At 50.8% G+C, this 20,206-nt stretch overlaps 6 non-coding genes across 6 annotated transcripts; 4 read left to right on the top strand and 2 right to left on the bottom strand.

The window, feature by feature from the left end:
- Positions 1-14,262: 14,262 nt before the first annotated feature.
- F5J12DRAFT_t128 lies at positions 14,263-14,335 on the bottom strand. Its single transcript has one exon. It is a non-coding gene; the product is annotated as a tRNA-Phe (tRNA).
- A 393-nt stretch (positions 14,336-14,728) lies between these two features.
- F5J12DRAFT_t127 lies at positions 14,729-14,801 on the bottom strand. Its single transcript has one exon. It is a non-coding gene; the product is annotated as a tRNA-Phe (tRNA).
- A 3,114-nt stretch (positions 14,802-17,915) lies between these two features.
- On the top strand, positions 17,916-17,988 carry F5J12DRAFT_t133. Its single transcript has one exon. It is a non-coding gene; the product is annotated as a tRNA-Phe (tRNA).
- A 393-nt stretch (positions 17,989-18,381) lies between these two features.
- F5J12DRAFT_t134 lies at positions 18,382-18,454 on the top strand. The gene has a single exon. It is a non-coding gene; the product is annotated as a tRNA-Phe (tRNA).
- A 393-nt stretch (positions 18,455-18,847) lies between these two features.
- F5J12DRAFT_t135 lies at positions 18,848-18,920 on the top strand. The gene has a single exon. It is a non-coding gene; the product is annotated as a tRNA-Phe (tRNA).
- Positions 18,921-19,313: 393 nt separating this feature from the next.
- Positions 19,314-19,386, top strand: F5J12DRAFT_t136. Its single transcript has one exon. It is a non-coding gene; the product is annotated as a tRNA-Phe (tRNA).
- Positions 19,387-20,206: the final 820 nt, after the last annotated feature.

Below are 20,206 nucleotides of genomic sequence, written 5' to 3'. Positions count from 1 at the left end.
GATTTCACCACCAAATGCGGAATTCTGCGCCAGCACACAGTCAGAAATCGACCACAGCAAAATGGAGTGGCAGAGCGAGCCAATAGACTGCTCTCTGAGCGACTCACTGCAATGCTAGATGAGTCTGGCCTTCCTAAGGCCTTCTGGGGAGAGTGCCTAGCCTCCTTGGTCCATGTTTGGAACAGATGCCCTACTGAAGCGGTCCAAAATGCGACTCCCTTTGAACTGTGGCATGGGAGAAAGCCAGATGTCTCCCACCTTCGAGTTTGGGGGTGTACTGCCTATGTGCACATCCAGAAGGACAAGAGGCGACCCCTGGAGTCCCACATGGAGAAATGTGTCTTTATAGGGTACCCTGAAGGCTACAAAGGCTGGAAATTCTACAATCCCACCACAAAGCGCACAATCATCTCAGAAAGGGCTGATTTCGACGAAAGGTACTTCCCTCTGTCCACTCGCCCTTGCTCACCTTCCCTACCTGCGCCTCTTGCTTCCAAACCTACCCAAAATGCGCCAGTAGCTCCTATACCCTCCATTCCACCCTCTACAGCGCAATACTACCATCCAAGCACAGATCTGGACACTGACAGCGAAACTGATGATGATCTGGATCAGGGGGGAGAGATTGAGCCTGTGGCAGCTAATCCAGACCCCATACAGCCTCCTGTCGCAATTCCAGAAGTCATACCTCCTCCTCCTCACACTCCCTCGCCTCCACCACCTCCTAGACCTGCCAGTCCCATTGGAATTGGTGCCAGACTGCCTGCTAGGCGCAGACAGAAGCCCAGGGACTGGTGGAAACTCTCTCCTGCGCAATTAGAGGATGTGGATGACCCAGATGACAGTGATGATGAACTGGCCATGTCTGCATCCATCCCTGATGAGCCACTCACATTTGCAGAGGCTATGCGTCGCCCTGATGCAGATAAGTGGAGAGAGGCAGCCCTGGAGGAGTTGGCTGCTCACCAGAGCAATGGGACTTGGAAACTCGTCCCCAGACCTGCTGGGAGCAAGGTGATAGGCTCCAAATGGGTATTCAAGGTGAAGAGGAATGCAGATGGCTCTATAGATCGCTACAAAGCGAGATTGGTTGCCAAAGGGTATAACCAGCGCCCTGGATTCGATTATCTCGAGGTTTTCGCTCCAACAGCTCGCCTTTCATCGATTAGAGTCATCCTGGCTCTTGCAGCTCTCCAGGACCTTCACCTTCGCTCTGTGGATGTCTCTCATGCCTATCTCAATGGGGAGATGGACTGTGAGGTCTACATGACCCAACCAGAAGGATTTGTGGAGGGAGACCCAAAATCTCAGGTGTGTCTGCTGCAGAAAGCGATCTATGGCAGCAAACAGGGCGGAAATCGCTGGAACAAGAAGATGCGCTCTGTGCTCGAGTCCCTTGGCTTCAGACAGACTTATTCTGATGCTAGCATCTATATCTACTCCAAGGATGGAGTAACCATCATTCTGCCTGTCTTTGTGGATGATATGACTCTAGCTTCGAAATCTGAGACTGCCATCGACTCCTTTGTCTCACAACTGAGCCAGCACTTCAAAATTCGCGATCTGGGACCTACAACTCAACTCCTGGGGATCAAAATCGACAGAGATCGCCCCAATCGCTCCATATCCATCTCCCAGCGACAATACTGCCTGGATGTCTTGACCAGATTTGGAATGGCAGACTGTAAGCCCATTTCCACACCTATGGAACCCAATCTTCGTCTATCTCGCCAGCAATCGCCTCAGAACCCTCAGGAAGTCGAACAAATGCGCCAGGTGCCCTACCTATCTGCTGTGGGTGCTCTGATGTACTTGGCCACCACAACTCGACCAGATATAGCCTATACTGTCGGAGTACTAGCCAGATTCAACTCTAACCCTGGCTGGGCTCACTGGCAAGCTGTAAAACACCTGATGCGCTACCTGAAGGGCACTCTGGACTATTCCATCACCTATGCTCCTGATCCTTTGACCTCTGAGCTATTTACAACCTTTTCTGATGCTGATCATGGTGGTTGCAAGGATTCTGGTCGCTCCACTGGTGGATATGTGGTCAAGATGGGTACTGGTGCAGTTTCCTGGTCCTCCAAGCTACAGGGAGTGGTCGCTTTGTCCACCACTGAAGCAGAGTATATTGCTGCAGTCCAAGCAGGCAAGGAGATCAAATGGATGCGAAATCTGTTGCAGGAAATTGGCCTCCCTCTCCCAGATTCTTCTACCCTTCGCATTGACAACCAATCTGCGATTTCTGTGGCCAAGAACCCAGAACATCATGGGAGGATGAAGCAACTTGACCTCTGCTACTACTGGCTAAGAGATGCAGTTCAGCAGAACCTGATTTTGTTGCTATTAGTGCCTGTGCACCTCAGACTAATTCCAAGGTTCCCCACCTTCCATATTAATGATGTGTGCACTTATTTTCTTCAGTTGTTCTTTGTTTGTTCAGTGTTCGCATTTTTACTGTGCACAGAGTATCTTGTTCTTTAGTTACTGACTCTGTGCACATAGGTGTGTAAAACTACATAGACAACAATTTAGTTACTGACTCTGTGCACATAGAGTGCTGAGTATTGGGATATCTTAACAGGTTATGAGCCCCGCGCCTTAGGACTCTCTGGACACGTCATTTGCCACGTCATCCACCTCTGCGCAATTTTCCATACTTCCTGGACCTATCCCTCGCTCTCTAGCCCTATATTTGTCGCCAGTAGCCCCAGAACTCACCCATTGAGTCTGTGTCTTGCCAACATGAGTGAAGACATCACCACTGCTGCCCTCTCCATTACCCAGCTCACTGCCTCCAACTATGCTGCCTGGAACAGCGAAATGAAGGCCTTCCTGCGCTCTAAAGGACTGTGGACCATTGTCAGTGGTACTGAAAAGTGCCCTCCTGTCTCTGAAAGCGATCTGTGCCTCCAATGGGACCTCAGAGCGAACCAAGCAGCTGGAGCACTGTATCTAGCCATCTCTGGTCGCTTCAGAACCCTCATTGAACCTGTTGAGGATCACCCAGACCTCATTTGGTCAACCCTGGCTACTATCCATCTCCAGGAGCCTCCCAGTGCTACAAATCAAGCCCCCATGCCTTCCAATTCACTCCAACAGCCCATGACTATGCATAGGCGATGTATACACAGCCAAAACCTGCCCCCAGTTGCTGAGTTTGCTGGAAATGCAAGTTTTCGCTCCACAGATCCCTCCTCACCTCTCTACCCTCTCCAACTCGATGCAGATGTCCACTGGAATGCAGATACTGGCGCCACTGCACACATGACCCCTCATCGCCACTGGCTGCGCAATTACACCCCCAAATGTGTCCCTGTGAGACTGGCAGACAACAAATTGGTATACTCTGCTGGAGTTGGGTCTGTGGTGTTTGTGCCTGTAGTCAGAGGCCAGAAGCGTCGCCCTGTGGAGATCACCAATGTCCTGCATGTCCCTGACCTGCGCAACAACCTGCTCTCTGTCTTATATCTCTGTCGCAACAGGGGCTTCTCTGCCAGCATCAATTCTTCGCAGATATCCTTTAGACGCCCCCCTGGGCCTGTCCTCTTCATTGCAAGAATTATGGACAACAATAGCGCTTTCCTGGAGGGGGAGACACTCCCCATCACTGAATATGCCTCTGCTGCAACCACCTGCCCTCTAAACCTGGACCTCTGGCACAGAAGGCTTGCCCACCACCATGTGGCTGGTGTTAAATCGCTTCTAGAGCGAAATTTGGTCACTGGCATGACCCTAGACTCCAAGTCCTCCCCTGATCCCATCTGTGAACCATGCCTGGCTGGCAAGATGCATGCAAATCCCTTTCCTAGCTCGACTTGGCGTGCAACCAGGCCTCTGGAACTCGTCCACAGCGATGTGCATGATGTAGGCCATCTCTCCTTCTCAGGATATCGATATTGGGTCACTTTCATCGATGACTACTCGCGTTTTCGCTTTGTCCTGCCTCTCAAGGCCAAATCTGAAGTCTTTGATGCCTTCCAGAGGTTCAAGGCATTTGCAGAGAACCAATCTGAGCGAAAAATCAAGATTTTGCGCGATGACAAAGGAGGGGAGTATATGAGCAAGGCCTTTGAAGATTTCACATCAAAATGCGGCATTTTGCGCCAGCACACTGTCAGGAATCGCCCCCAGCAGAATGGAGTTGCAGAGAGAGCAAATAGGGTGCTATCTGAACGCATCACTGCAATGCTGGACGAGTCTGGGCTCTCCAAGGCATTCTGGGGTGAGTGCCTAGCTGCCCTGGTCCATGTCTGGAACAGGTGCCCCACTGAATCCCTCCAAAATGCGACCCCATATGAGCTATGGCATGGAAGGAAGCCAGATGTCTCCCATCTTTGAGTGTGGGGCTGTACTGCCTATGTACATGTCCAGAAAGACAAGAGGCGCCCTCTGGAGTCCCACACAGAGAAATGTGTCTTTATTGGCTATCCAGAAGGGTACAAGGGCTGGAAATTCTACAATCCCACCTCCAAGCGCACCATAATCTCAGAAAGGGCTGACTTTGATGAAAGGTACTTCCCCCTGTCCAAGCGCCCTTCCTTACCTTCTCTGGACGCTTCAAACCCACCCAATCAACCTCCACCTGCACCTCCAGCTTCCAAACCATCTTACTACCACCCTCACCCAGATTCTGACTGAGAAAGCGACTCTGGAGATTCCCTGGATCATGGGGGGGAGATAGAGCCTCTGGAGGCTCCAGCAGCTGATCCAGTGCCTATCCAGCCTCTCCCTGCTCAACCAGCTCAAGATGCGCCACCTCCTCACACTCCATTGCCTGCACCACCCCCAAGAGCGCCTAGTCCTGTTGGCATAGGTGCCAGACTGCCCAGAAGGCGAAGACAGAAGCCCAGAGAGTGGTGGAAGCTCTCCCCTGCTCAATTGGAGGACTCTGGTGATGAAGAAGACTCTGATGATGAGTTGGCCATGTCTGCAGCCCTGCCAGATGAACCTCTTACATTTGCAGAAGCCATGAGTCGCCCTGATGTGGAAAAATGGCGCAAAGCGGCCCTGGAGGAGTTGGCAGCTCACCAGACAAATGGCACTTGGAAACTTGTCCCTAGACCCCCTGGATGCAAAGTCATTGGCTCCAAGTGGGTATTCAAGGTCAAGAGGAATGCTGATGGCTCCATAGATCGCTACAAGGCCAGATTGGTCGCAAAAGGCTACAATCAGCGCCCTGGCTTTGATTATCTCGAAGTCTTTGCTCCTACAGTGCGCCTTGCCTCTGTCAGAGTGGTTCTAGCTCTTGCAGCTCTCCAGGACCTCCATCTGCGCTCTGTGGACATCTCCCATGCCTACCTGAATGGGGAAATGGACTGTGAAGTCTATATGGCACAACCTGAAGGATTTGTGGAAGGAAACTCAAAATCTCATGTCTGCCTACTCCAGAAAGCCATCTATGGCAGCAAACAAGGTGGCAATCGCTGGAACAAGAAAATGCGCTCTGTATTGGAGTCCCTGCACTTCAAACAAACCTATTCTGATGCCAGCATCTATATCTACTCCAAGGATGGTGTCTCCATCATCTTACCTGTTTTTGTGGATGATATGACTCTTGCTTCGTCTTCTGAAGCTGCCATAGACTCCTTCATCTCCCAACTCAGTCAGCACTTCAAACTGCGAGACCTAGGACCTACTACCCAACTCCTGGGCATCAAAATTGACAGAGATCGTCCCAATCGCTCCATTTCGCTCTCCCAGCGCCAATACTGCCTGGATTTTGTTAAGATATCCCAATGCTCAGCACTATGTGCACAGAGTCAGTAACTGAATTGTTGTCTATGTAGTTTTACACACCTATGTGCACAGAGTCAGTAACTAAAGAACAAGATACTCTGTGCACAGTAAAAATGCGAACACTGAACAAACAAAGAACAACTGAAGAAAATAAGTGCACACATCATTAACATGGAAGGTGGGGAACCTGGGAATTAGTCTGAGGTGCACAGGCACTAACAACAACACTCCCCCCTGATTGTGCACCTCTGCACATTAAGAACTCCCACTTGATGCACCTAGTCCTAGCATCTGACAGAAGTTCATCACCTTGGCCTTGGACAGTGGTTTGGTCATCAGGTCAGCAGCCTGGGCATCAGTGGGGACAAAAGTGGGTGCAATGAGGTTGTCCTGGACTGCATCTCTAAGCCAGTAGAAGCAGAGATCAAGATGCTTCATTCTGCCATGGTGTTCAGGATTCTTGGCCACAGAGATGGCAGATTGGTTGTCCATGTGCAGCACAGAGGGAGAAGACAGTGGAGAAGCGATTTCAGAGAGTAAATTTCGAAGCCACTTGATCTCCTTGCCTGCCTGGACAGCTGCTATGTATTCTGCCTCAGTGGTAGATAGAGCAACGACATTTTGAAGCTTGGAACACCAGGAGATTGCTCCAGTACCCATCTTGACAACATATCCACCTGTAGAGCGACCAGTATCCTTGCAGCCACCATGATCTGCATCAGAGAAGGTGGTGAAGGGCTCAGAGGTTGAAGGATCAGGAGAATAGGTCAGGGAATAGTCCAGAGTACCCTTGATATAGCGCATTAGGTGCTTCACAGCCTGCCAATGAGCCCAGCCAGGATTGGAGTTGAATCTGGCCAGAACTCCAACAGTATAGGCAATGTCTGGGCGGGTAGTGGTGGCAAGGTACATCAGAGCACCTACAGCAGAGAGATAGGGTACTTGGCGCATTTTTTCGATTTCTGAGGCATCCTGGGGAGACTGGGAGCGAGAGAGGCGAAGATTTGGCTCCATGGGTGTAGATAGTGGCTTGCAGTCAGCCATGCCAAACCTTTCCAGTAAATCCAGGCAGTATTGGCGCTGGGAGAGCGAGATGGAGCGATTGGGGCGATCTCTGTCAATTTTGATGCCCAGGAGTTGGGTGGTAGGTCCTAGATCTCGCAGTTTGAAGTGCTGGCTGAGTTGGGAGATGAAGGAGTCTATGGCAGCTTCAGAAGACGAAGCAAGAGTCATATCATCCACAAAAACAGGCAAGATGATGGAGACACCATCCTTGGAGTAGATATAGATGCTGGCATCAGAATAGGTTTGTTTGAAGTGCAGGGACTCCAATACAGAGCGCATTTTCTTGTTCCAGCGATTGCCACCTTGTTTGCTGCCATAGATGGCTTTCTGGAGTAGGCAGACATGAGATTTTGAGTTTCCTTCCACAAATCCTTCAGGTTGTGCCATATAGACTTCACAGTCCATTTCCCCATTCAGGTAGGCATGGGAGATGTCCACAGAGCGTAGATGGAGGTCCTGGAGCGCTGCAAGAGCTAGAACCACTCTGACAGAGGCAAGGCGCACTGTAGGAGCAAAAACCTCGAGATAATCAAAGCCAGGGCGCTGATTATAGCCTTTTGCGACCAGTCTGGCCTTGTAGCGATCTATGGAGCCATCAGCATTCCTCTTGACCTTGAATACCCACTTGGAGCCAATGACTTTGCATCCAGGGGGTCTAGGGACAAGTTTCCAAGTGCCATTTGTCTGGTGAGCTGCCAACTCCTCCAGGGCTGCTTTGCGCCATTTTTCCGCATCAGGGCGACTCATGGCTTCTGCAAATGTAAGAGGTTCATCTGGCAGGGCTGCAGACATGGCCAACTCATCATCAGAGTCTTCTTCATCACCAGAGTCTGTTGAGATAACCACAAACTGAGGCCACTGGTGCCCAGTGTAAGAGACTATAATTGTGTAAAGCAATACAGGACTGTACCTGGTGCCCAGTGTAAGAGACTGAAGAAAATTTCACTGGGCACACAGCAGTAAGTGCGCAAAAATGATAAACAAATGTAAATAATAAATAAAAGCAAACCAAGGACACTTAGAGCGAAGCTAAGTGTCCACTACATGTCTGTAGGGTTAGACAGAGATAAAATAAAGGGAAAATGCGGTCTGAGGTGCACAGGCACCTAATATGAACACTCCCCCCTGAATGTGCACCTCTGCACTCAACTGCTCCCCCCTGATGCGCCAAGTCCTAGCATCTTGCAGAAACCAATGACCTTGGTGCGATGTAGCGGTTTGGTGAGAAGATCTGCAGCCTGGTCGACTGTAGGGACAAAAATAGGCGAAATCAGGTTCTGCTGAACTGCATCTCTTAGCCAGTAGTAGCAGAGATCAAGTTGCTTCATCCTCCCATGATGTTCTGGGTTCTTGGCCACAGAAATCGCAGATTGGTTGTCAACGCGAAGGGTAGAAGCATCTGGGAGAGGGAGGCCAATTTCCTGCAACAGATTTCGCATCCATTTGATCTCCTTGCCTGCTTGGACTGCAGCAATATACTCTGCTTCAGTGGTGGACAAAGCGACCACTCCCTGTAGCTTGGAGGACCAGGAAACTGCACCAGTACCCATCTTGACCACATATCCACCAGTGGAGCGACCAGAATCCTTGCAACCACCATGATCAGCATCAGAAAAGGTTGTAAATAGCTCAGAGGTCAAAGGATCAGGAGCATAGGTGATGGAATAGTCCAGAGTGCCCTTCAGGTAGCGCATCAGGTGTTTTACAGCTTGCCAGTGAGCCCAGCCAGGGTTAGAGTTGAATCTGGCTAGTACTCCGACAGTATAGGCTATATCTGGTCGAGTTGTGGTGGCCAAGTACATCAGAGCACCCACAGCAGATAGGTAGGGCACCTGGCGCATTTGTTCGACTTCCTGAGGGTTCTGAGGCGATTGCTGGCGAGATAGACGAAGATTGGGTTCCATAGGTGTGGAAATGGGCTTACAGTCTGCCATTCCAAATCTGGTCAAGACATCCAGGCAGTATTGTCGCTGGGAGATGGATATGGAGCGATTGGGGCGATCTCTGTCGATTTTGATCCCCAGGAGTTGAGTTGTAGGTCCCAGATCGCGAATTTTGAAGTGCTGGCTCAGTTGTGAGACAAAGGAGTCGATGGCAGTCTCAGATTTCGAAGCTAGAGTCATATCATCCACAAAGACAGGCAGAATGATGGTTACTCCATCCTTGGAGTAGATATAGATGCTAGCATCAGAATAAGTCTGTCTGAAGCCAAGGGACTCGAGCACAGAGCGCATCTTCTTGTTCCAGCGATTTCCGCCCTGTTTGCTGCCATAGATCGCTTTCTGCAGCAGACACACCTGAGATTTTGGGTCTCCCTCCACAAATCCTTCTGGTTGGGTCATGTAGACCTCACAGTCCATCTCCCCATTGAGATAGGCATGAGAGACATCCACAGAGCGAAGGTGAAGGTCCTGGAGAGCTGCAAGAGCCAGGATGACTCTAATCGATGAAAGGCGAGCTGTTGGAGCGAAAACCTCGAGATAATCGAATCCAGGGCGCTGGTTATACCCTTTGGCAACCAATCTCGCTTTGTAGCGATCTATAGAGCCATCTGCATTCCTCTTCACCTTGAATACCCATTTGGAGCCTATCACCTTGCTCCCAGCAGGTCTGGGGACGAGTTTCCAAGTCCCATTGCTCTGGTGAGCAGCCAACTCCTCCAGGGCTGCCTCTCTCCACTTATCTGCATCAGGGCGACGCATAGCCTCTGCAAATGTGAGTGGCTCATCAGGGATGGATGCAGACATGGCCAGTTCATCATCACTGTCATCTGGGTCATCCACATCCTCTAATTGCGCAGGAGAGAGTTTCCACCAGTCCCTGGGCTTCTGTCTGCGCCTAGCAGGCAGTCTGGCACCAATTCCAATGGGACTGGCAGGTCTAGGAGGTGGTGGAGGCGAGGGAGTGTGAGGAGGAGGAGGTATGACTTCTGGAATTGCGACAGGAGGCTGTATGGGGTCTGGATTAGCTGCCACAGGCTCAATCTCTCCCCCCTGATCCAGATCATCATCAGTTTCGCTGTCAGTGTCCAGATCTGTGCTTGGATGGTAGTATTGCGCTGTAGAGGGTGGAATGGAGGGTATAGGAGCTACTGGCGCATTTTGGGTAGGTTTGGAAGCAAGAGGCGCAGGTAGGGAAGGTGAGCAAGGGCGAGTGGACAGAGGGAAGTACCTTTCGTCGAAATCAGCCCTTTCTGAGATGATTGTGCGCTTTGTGGTGGGATTGTAGAATTTCCAGCCTTTGTAGCCTTCAGGGTACCCTATAAAGACACATTTCTCCATGTGGGACTCCAGGGGTCGCCTCTTGTCCTTCTGGATGTGCACATAGGCAGTACACCCCCAAACTCGAAGGTGGGAGACATCTGGCTTTCTCCCATGCCACAGTTCAAAGGGAGTCGCATTTTGGACCGCTTCAGTAGGGCATCTGTTCCAAACATGGACCAAGGAGGCTAGGCACTCTCCCCAGAAGGCCTTAGGAAGGCCAGACTCATCTAGCATTGCAGTGAGTCGCTCAGAGAGCAGTCTATTGGCTCGCTCTGCCACTCCATTTTGCTGTGGTCGATTTCTGACTGTGTGCTGGCGCAGAATTCCGCATTTGGTGGTGAAATCGATGAAGGCATTGCTCATATACTCCCCTCCCTTGTCATCCCGCAATATCTTGATTTTTCTTTCGCTCTGGTTCTCAGCAAAGGCCTTGAAGGTCTTGAAGGCCTCAAAGACCTCAGATTTCGCTTTCAGAGGCAAAACAAAGCGAAAGCGAGTGAAATCATCGATGAAGGTGACCCAATACTTGTAGCCAGTGAAGGAGGGGTGGCCTACATAGTGCACATCGCTGTGGACAAGTTCTAGGGGCCGAGAAGCACGCCAGGAAGAGCTGGGAAATGGATTTGCATGCATCTTGCCAGCCAGGCAAGGTTCACAGATAGGATCAGGCACTGTGTTCGAGTCTAGTGTCATCCCAGTGACTAGATTTCGCTCCAGGAGGGACTTCACACCAGCCAGGTGGTGATGGGCGAGTCTCCTGTGCCATAGGTCGAAATCCAGGGGCAAAGTGGTTGCTGCAGAGGCATATTCACTGAGGGGAACAGTCTCACCCTCCAGGAATGCGGAGTTGTTGTCCAAAATTCTTGCAATGAAGAGGGTAGGGCCAGGGCGCTGCCTGAAGGACATCTGCGAAGAATCGATGCTGACAGTGAAGCCCTTGTTGCGACAGAGATATATCACAGATAGTAGATTATTTCGCAGGTCAGGGACATGTAGGACATTGGTAAATTCGACAGGACGACGCTTCTGACCCCCCACCACAGGCTCAAACACTACTGACCCCACCCCAGCTGAGTAGACAATTTTGTTGTCTGCTAGGCGCACAGGAACGCGTTTTTGGCTGTAATTTCGCAGCCAGTGTCGATGAGGCGTCATATGAGAAGTGGCACCTGTATCTGCGTTCCAATGCACATCAGCATCAAGCTGGAGGGGGCAGAGAGGAGAGGAGGGGTCAAGGGAACGAAAACTTGCATTTCCAGCGAATTCTACCGCTTGGGATGCGCTCTGGTTCGATGAGGAGGCTGTTGGTGCTGTCCCAGTTGCTGGGGAGGAAGCAGACGAGGTAGAGGCTTGATTTGCGGTATTGGCACCCTTCCTGTCCTTCTTATTCTTCCTAGAGCGATAATAAGCCTTTGATCTTTCCAGGTTTGGACACTTGTGGACACAGTGGCCTGAATAATCGCAGAACTCGCAAGGCGACGAAGGTGAGCACTTGCAAATTGCGGAGGAGCTCACTAGTGCGGTCGCCGATGTCCCTGCATCAGGGCGGCGCTTGCGCTGCGATTCTTCAGCCAGAAATGCTTCTTTGAGTTTGTCCTTGTCCAGAGATTGGAAGAGAAGTAGAGAAGAAGCAAAATGCGAGTAATCTTCGCCTAGAGAGCGCACCATAGCCATACAGACAAGTTCATTGTCCATATCCTTGATGGAGTATGGAGTAGTAGAGTCCTTGGGGCGCAATTCTTGAATTCTGGACATGGAATCTTCGATTCTAGCGATTAAGGAAGACAGGGACTCATCTGGGGCCTTCCTGATCGAAAAGAAGTCATCCCAAGCATTAAAACGAGCTCCAGGGCGCTGCTGGAGGTGAATGGAGGCTAGAGTCGACCAGATTTGGACAGGGTCATCCTGTACAGCATCTACATGGGTCCTCTGTTCGCTAGAAAGCACTAGGTAAAGCTCCCCAGCTGCCCTGTCCGCTCTAAGGTCCCATTTGGCCTGAGCTTCGACTTTGGAGTCATCAGGGCGCTTTTCCAGACCACTAACAATGGTCCAGAGCCCTTTTGTGCGCAGGAAAGCCTTCATTTCGCCTTTCCAGGTCGAGTAGTTGGAGGCAGTGAGTTTAGCGACAGAGGGCGACGAGTTGGCATGGTCCTCAGCCATGGTGGCGAATTTTGAGTCGAGAGGAGAAGGGTAGGGTGGATGGGGTGAGTCTGGAAGCTGGGAGCTCGAAGATTGAGCTGTAGCGAGTGAGTGTGTGGTTCTTTTGGGTCGAGGTTTTGCGCAGAGGTGGATTACGTGGCGACCAACGAGTGCTGAGAATCCTAGAGCGCGGGGCTCATAACCTGTTGAGATAACCACAAACTGAGGCCACTGGTGCCCAGTGTAAGAGACTATAATTGTGTAAAGCAATACAGGACTGTACCTGGTGCCCAGTGTAAGAGACTGAAGAAAATTTCACTGGGCACACAGCAGTAAGTGCGCAAAAATGATAAACAAATGTAAATAATAAATAAAAGCAAACCAAGGACACTTAGAGCGAAGCTAAGTGTCCACTACATGTCTGTAGGGTTAGACAGAGATAAAATAAAGGGAAAATGCGGTCTGAGGTGCACAGGCACCTAATATGAACATGATCTGCATCAGAGAAGGTGGTAAATGGCTCAGCAGTCGAAGAATCTGGGGAATAAGTGATGGCATAATCCAGAGTGCCCTTCAGATAGCGCAATAAGTGTTTAACAGCAAGCCAGTGAGCCCAGCCAGGGTTAGAATTGAACCTGGCTAGAACTCCAACAGTATATGCGATATCTGGGCGAGTTGTGGTTGCCAGATACATCAGGGCACCCACAGCAGAAAGATATGGGACTTTGCGCATGGTTTGAGCTTCCTCAGGGCTCTGGGGTGATTGCTGGCGAGATAGGCGAAGATTGGGCTCCATTGGAGTGGAGATGGGCTTACAGTTAGCCATTCCAAATCGCTCCAAGACATCGAGGCAGTACTGGCGCTGGGAGAGGGAAATCAAGTGATTGGGGCGGTCTCTGTCAATTTTAATGCCCAACAGCTGAGTGGTAGGCCCCAAATCGCGAATTTTGAAGTGTTGGCTCAGTTTTGAGACAAAGGAGTCAATGGCCTCTGCAGAGCGCGAGGCAAGGGTCATATCGTTGACAAAGACAGGTAAAATGATGGTGACATCATCTTGGGAGTAGATGTAGATGCTGGCATCAGAATAGGTCTGTCTGAAGCCAAGGGACTCCAGTACAGAGCGCATCTTCTTGTTCCACCGGTTTCCACCCTGCTTGCTGCCATAAATCGCTTTTTGGAGAAGACACACCTCAGATCTGGCATCTCCCTCCACAAATCCCTCTGGTTGTGCCATATAAACTTTACAGTCCATCTCCCCATTCAGATATGCATGGGAGACATCAACAGAGCGAAGATGAAGGTCCTGGAGGGCTGCAATGGCCAGGATAACTCTGATGGATGCAAGGCGAGCTGTAGGAGCAAATACTTCGAGATAGTCGAAACCAGGGCGCTGATTATAGCCCTTGGCAACCAATCGAGCCTTGTAGCGCTCTATGGATCCATCAGCATTGCGCTTCACCTTGAATACCCACTTGGAGCCAATAATTTTGCTCCCAGGAGGCCTAGGGACAAGTTTCCATGTCCCATTGCTTTGGTGCGCAGCCAATTCCTCCAGAGCTGCTTCTCGCCATTTTTCAGCATCGGGACGTTGCATTGCCTCTGCAAATGTGAGTGGCTCATCAGGAAGGGATGCAGACATAGCCAGTTCATCATCACTGTCTTCCATGTCCTCCACATCATCCAATTGCGCAGGAGAGAGCTTCCACCACTCTCTAGGCTTCTGTCTGTGCCTCCTGGGAAGTCTGGCACCTATTCCAACAGGGCTAGGCACATGAGGGGGTGGTACAGGCGATGGAGTGCGAAGAGGAGGTGCAGGAGGTTCAGGGGGAGGAAGCTGAGGCTGAATGGGATTTGGATCAGCTCCTATTGGCTCAATATCACCCCCTTGATCCAGTGTGTCATCAGACTCGCTTTCAGAGTCCAGATCTGGAATGGAGTGGTAGTGGGTGCAATTTGGAGCTGGTGAGGCGGCTTGGGGCACCTTGGGTGGTTCTGGGGTGTCCAGGGATGGTGTAGAGGGGCGAGTGGATAGAGGGAAGTGTTGCAATAAATGCGACCAGACAGGGGATTGAACCCTGGACCTCCCAGGTTTCGACCGGGTGCTCTAACCACTGAGCTATTTGGTCAAGGTATCTAGGCTTACTTGGTGTGGTTTAACCACCAAGTGCTAGTAGGGACTAGCGTTGCTGAGTGCTGGAGTACTACACTTGCAACAGCCTCCCCTAATCCAGTGCACAGCAACAAGGCGCAAGCGTGGGAAATCACTGCCTAAAGTGGCAACTGCCTTAAGTGGTAGGTCTTACACATGCTGCCTCCTGCAAAGGTCTTAGATGGCTCAGGGGCCATTTTGCCTTAATTGGTAGGGCTTACACATTGTTGCCTCCGGTAAAGGTCTTACTGAGGCACAAGTAGGTCTTAATGGGGAAATCCCAGCTGTGGGAATCCATTGCCTTAAGCAGAAAGGACTTATCAGGATATTCCCACAAGCACCCGGGGCTCATAACCTGTTGCAATAAATGCGACCAGACAGGGGATTGAACCCTGGACCTCCCAGGTTTCGACCGGGTGCTCTAACCACTGAGCTATTTGGTCAAGGTATCTAGGCTTACTTGGTGTGGTTTAACCACCAAGTGCTAGTAGGGACTAGCGTTGCTGAGTGCTGGAGTACTACACTTGCAACAGGAAGTTCCTCTCATCGAAATCAGCCCTCTCAGAGATCAGGGTGCGCTTTGTGGTAGGGTTATAGAATTTCCACCCCTTGTAGCCCTCAGGATAACCAATAAACACGCATTTTTCCATGTGGGGATCTAGGGGTTGCCTCTTGTCCTTCTGGATGTGCACATAGGCTGTACAGCCCCAAACTCGAAGATGGGAGACATCTGGCTTTCTCCCATGCCATAGCTGATATGGGGTTGCATTCTGAACCGCTTCAGTAGGACACCTGTTCCACACATGCACCAGGGAGGCAAGGCACTCGCCCCAGAAGGCCTTGGGCAGCCCAGACTCGTCCAACATGGCTGTAATTCGCTCAGAAAGCAGTCTGTTGGCTCGCTCTGCAACTCCATTCTGCTGGGGTCGATTTCTGACTGTGTGCTGGCGCAGGATACCGCATTGGGTGGTAAAATCAGCAAAGGCCTTGCTCATATACTCCCCTCCTTTGTCATCGCGCAAAATCTTGATTTTTCGCTCTGTCTGGTTCTCAGCAAAGGCTTTGAAGGTTTTGAAGGCCTCAAAGACATCAGACTTCGCTTTTAGAGGCAAAACAAAGCGAAAGCGAGAGAAATCATCGATGAAAGTGACCCAATATTTGTAGCCAGAGAAGGTTTGGTGGCCCACATGGTGTACATCACTGTGGACAAGTTCTAGAGGCCGTGAAGCGCGCCAGGACGAGGTAGGGAAGGGATTGGCATGCATCTTGCCAGCCAGGCAAGGTTCACAGACAGGGTCAGGTGTAGACTTTGAGTCTATGGCCATTCCAGTCACCAGTTTTCGCTGTAGGAGCGATTTAACACCAGCTAGATGGTGGTGGGCAAGTCTCCTGTGCCATAGGTCAAGGTCCAGAGGTAGGGTAGTTGCTGCTGAGGCAAACTGAGTGAGGGGAACAGTGTCACCCTCCAGGAGTGCAGAGTTGTTGTCCGAAATTCGTGCAATGAAGAGAGGATGTCGAGTGCGCAGCCTAAAGGCCATCTGTGAAGAGTTGATGCTCACAGTGAAGCCCCTGGTGCGGCAGAGAAATAAAACAGATAATAGATTATTGCGAAGAGCAGGGACATGCAGAACATTGCTAAACTCGACAGCACGACACTTTTGACCTCCCACCACAGGCTCAAATAGCACAGACCCAATCCCAGCTGAATAGACGATTTTATTGTCTGCTAGCTTGATAGGAACACATTTTGGGCTGTAATTTCGCAGCCAATGGCGATGGGGCGTCATATGAGCAGTGGCGCCCGAGTCTGCGATCCAATGGATGTCAGCATCGAGTTGCAGAGGGCAGAGAAGGGAGGAGGGGTCAGGGAAGCGAAGACTTGCATTTCCGGCGAATTCTACCGCTTGGGACGCGCTCTGGTTCAGTGAGGGAGTTGTTGGCGCTGTCCCAGTTGCCTGGGAAGAAGCAGAAGGTGAGGATGCTTGATTTGCGGTGTTGGCAGGTTTCTTGTCCTTCTTATTCTTCCTAGAGCGGTAGAAAGCCTTAGATCTGTCCATCCTGTTCATATTAGGTGCCTGTGCACCTCAGACCGCATTTTCCCTTTATGTTATCTCTATCTAACCCTACAGACATGTAGTGGACACTTAGCTTCGCTCTAAGTGTCCTTGGTTTGCTTTTATTTATTATTTACATTTGTTTATCATTTTTGCGCACTTACTGCTTTGTGCCCAGTGAAATTTTCTTCAGTCTCTTACACTGGGCACCAGGTACAGTCCTGTATTACTTTACTCAATAATAGTCTCTTACACTGGGCACCAGTGGCCTCAGTTTGTGGTTATCTCAACAGGTTATGAGCCCCGCACTCTAGGATTCTCAGCACTCGTTGGTTGCCACGTAATCCACCTCTGCGCAAAACCTCGACCCAAACGAACCACACACTCACTCGCTACAGCTCAATATTCGAGCTCCCAGCTTCCAGACTCACCCCATCCACCCTATCCTTCTCCTCTTGACTCAAAATTCGCCACCATGGCTGAGGACCATGCCAACTCGTCGCCCTCTGTCGCTAAACTCACTGCCTCCAACTACTCGACCTGGAAAGGCGAAATGAAGGCTTTCCTGCGCACAAAAGGGCTCTGGACCATTGTTAGTGGTCTGGAAAAGCGCCCTGATGACTCCAAAGTCGAAGCTCAGGCCAAATGGGACCTTAGAGCGGACAGGGCAGCTGGAGAACTCTACCTGGCGCTTTCTAGTGAGCAGAGGACCCATGTAGACGCTGTGCAGGATGATCCTGTACAGATCTGGAACACCCTGGCCTCCATCCACCTCCAGCAGCGCCCTGGAGCTCGTTTTAATGCCTGGGATGACTTCTTTTCGATCAGGAAGGCCCCAGATGAGTCCCTGACCTCCCTAATCGCTAGAATCGAAGATTCCATGTCCAAAATCCAGGAATTGCGTCCTAGGGATCCCTCTACCCCCTACTCCATCAAGGACTTGGACAATGAACTTGTCTGCATGGCTATGGTTCGCTCTCTAGGCGAAGAATATGCGCATTTTGCGTCCTCCTTACTCCTTTTCCACTCTCTGGACAAAGAGAAACTAAAAGAGGCATTCTTGGCTGAAGAATCGCAGCGCAGGCGTCGCCCTGATCCCAGTACATCAGAGACCGCGCTTTTAACCTCCTCTGGCGATTGCAAGTGCCTAGCTTCGTCGGTTTGCTCGTTCTGCGAATATTCAGGGCACTGCATCCACAAATGCCCTAACATTGCGAGATCTAAAGCCTACTATCGCTCTCAGAAGAACAGGAAGGAAAAGAAGACTCCAAAAACCGCAAATCAAGCATCTGCTTCGTCCCCTTCGCCCCAGGCCTCTGGCTCATCGCCCTTTACCTCCTGGCAAAATCAGAGCGCTTCCCAAGCTGTGGAATTCGCAGGAAATGCAAGTCTTCGCTTCCTTGACCCCTCTTCCTGTTGCAAGTGTAGTACTCCAGCACTCAGCAACGCTAGTCCCTACTAGCACTTGGTGGTTAAACCACACCAAGTAAGCCTAGATACCTTGACCAAATAGCTCAGTGGTTAGAGCACCCGGTCGAAACCTGGGAGGTCCAGGGTTCAATCCCCTGTCTGGTCGCATTTATTGCAACAGGTTATGAGCCCCGGGCGCTTGTGGGAATGTCCTGATAAGTCCTTTCTGCTTAAGGCAATGGATTCCCACAGCTGGGATTTCCCCATTAAGACCTACTTGTGCCTCAGTAAGACCTTTACCGGAGGCAACAATGTGTAAGCCCTACCAATTAAGGCAAAATGGCCCCTGAGCCATCTAAGACCTTTGCAGGAGGCAGCATGTGTAAGACCTACCACTTAAGGCAGTTGCCACTTTAGGCAGTGATTTCCCACGCTTGCGCCTTGTTGCTGTGCACTGGATTAGGGGAGGCTGTTGCAAGTGTAGTACTCCAGCACTCAGCAACGCTAGTCCCTACTAGCACTTGGTGGTTAAACCACACCAAGTAAGCCTAGATACCTTGACCAAATAGCTCAGTGGTTAGAGCACCCGGTCGAAACCTGGGAGGTCCAGGGTTTAATCCCCTGTCTGGTCGCATTTATTGCAACAGGTTATGAGCCCCGGGCGCTTGTGGGAATGTCCTGATAAGTCCTTTCTGCTTAAGGCAATGGATTCCCACAGCTGGGATTTCCCCATTAAGACCTACTTGTGCCTCAGTAAGACCTTTACCGGAGGCAACAATGTGTAAGCCCTACCAATTAAGGCAAAATGGCCCCTGAGCCATCTAAGACCTTTGCAGGAGGCAGCATGTGTAAGACCTACCACTTAAGGCAGTTGCCACTTTAGGCAGTGATTTCCCACGCTTGCGCCTTGTTGCTGTGCACTGGATTAGGGGAGGCTGTTGCAAGTGTAGTACTCCAGCACTCAGCAACGCTAGTCCCTACTAGCACTTGGTGGTTAAACCACACCAAGTAAGCCTAGATACCTTGACCAAATAGCTCAGTGGTTAGAGCACCCGGTCGAAACCTGGGAGGTCCAGGGTTTAATCCCCTGTCTGGTCGCATTTATTGCAACAGGTTATGAGCCCCGGGCGCTTGTGGGAATGTCCTGATAAGTCCTTTCTGCTTAAGGCAATGGATTCCCACAGCTGGGATTTCCCCATTAAGACCTACTTGTGCCTCAGTAAGACCTTTACCGGAGGCAACAATGTGTAAGCCCTACCAATTAAGGCAAAATGGCCCCTGAGCCATCTAAGACCTTTGCAGGAGGCAGCATGTGTAAGACCTACCACTTAAGGCAGTTGCCACTTTAGGCAGTGATTTCCCACGCTTGCGCCTTGTTGCTGTGCACTGGATTAGGGGAGGCTGTTGCAAGTGTAGTACTCCAGCACTCAGCAACGCTAGTCCCTACTAGCACTTGGTGGTTAAACCACACCAAGTAAGCCTAGATACCTTGACCAAATAGCTCAGTGGTTAGAGCACCCGGTCGAAACCTGGGAGGTCCAGGGTTCAATCCCCTGTCTGGTCGCATTTATTGCAACACTTCCCTCCTCTGCCCTCTGCAGCTCGATGCTGATGTCCTTTGGATCGCAGACTCGGGTGCCACTGCTCATATGACGCCCCATCGCCATTGGCTGCGAAATTACAGCCAAAAACGCGTTCCTATCAAGCTGGCAGACAATAAGTTGATCTACTCAGCTGGGGTTGGGTCTGTAGTGTTTGAGCCTGTGGTGGGAGGTAGAAAGCGTCGCCCTGTGGAGTTTAGCAATGTCCTGCATGTGCCAGACCTGCGAAATAATCTATTATCTGTCTTATATCTCTGTCGCAACAAGGGCTTTACCGTGACCATCAATTCTTCGCAGATGGCATTTAGGCTTCGCTCCCAACATTCCCTCTTCATTGCACGAATTTCAGACAACAACTCGGCCTTCCTTGAGGGGGAGACTGTTCCCCTCACTGAGTATGCCTCTGCAGCAAGCACTCTGCCTCTGGATTTCGACCTATGGCACAGGAGACTTGCTCACCACAACCTGATTGGTGTCAAATCGCTGCTGGAGCGAAATCTGGTCACTGGGATGACCCTAGACTCCAAATCCTCCCCTGATCCCATCTGTGAACCATGCCTGGCTGGAAAGATGCATGCAAACCCCTTCCCCACCGCTTCCTGGCGTGCTTCTAGGCCTCTGGAACTCGTCCACAGTGATCTACACCATGTAGGCCATGCCACCTTCTCAGGATACAAGTATTGGGTCACATTCATCGATGATTTCACTCGCTATCGCTTTGTTTTGCCTCTGAAAGCGAAATCTGAGGTCTTTGAGGCTTTCAAGACCTTCAAGGCCTTTGCT

The sequence above is a fragment of the Pisolithus orientalis genome (genome assembly GCF_024613125.1).
Source record: "Pisolithus orientalis strain OTSU chromosome Unknown F5J12scaffold_18, whole genome shotgun sequence".
Lineage (NCBI taxonomy): Eukaryota > Fungi > Basidiomycota > Agaricomycetes > Boletales > Pisolithaceae > Pisolithus > Pisolithus orientalis.
The sequence above is the reverse complement of the archived record's forward strand: the minus strand, read 5'-3'. Positions and strand labels throughout refer to the sequence as shown.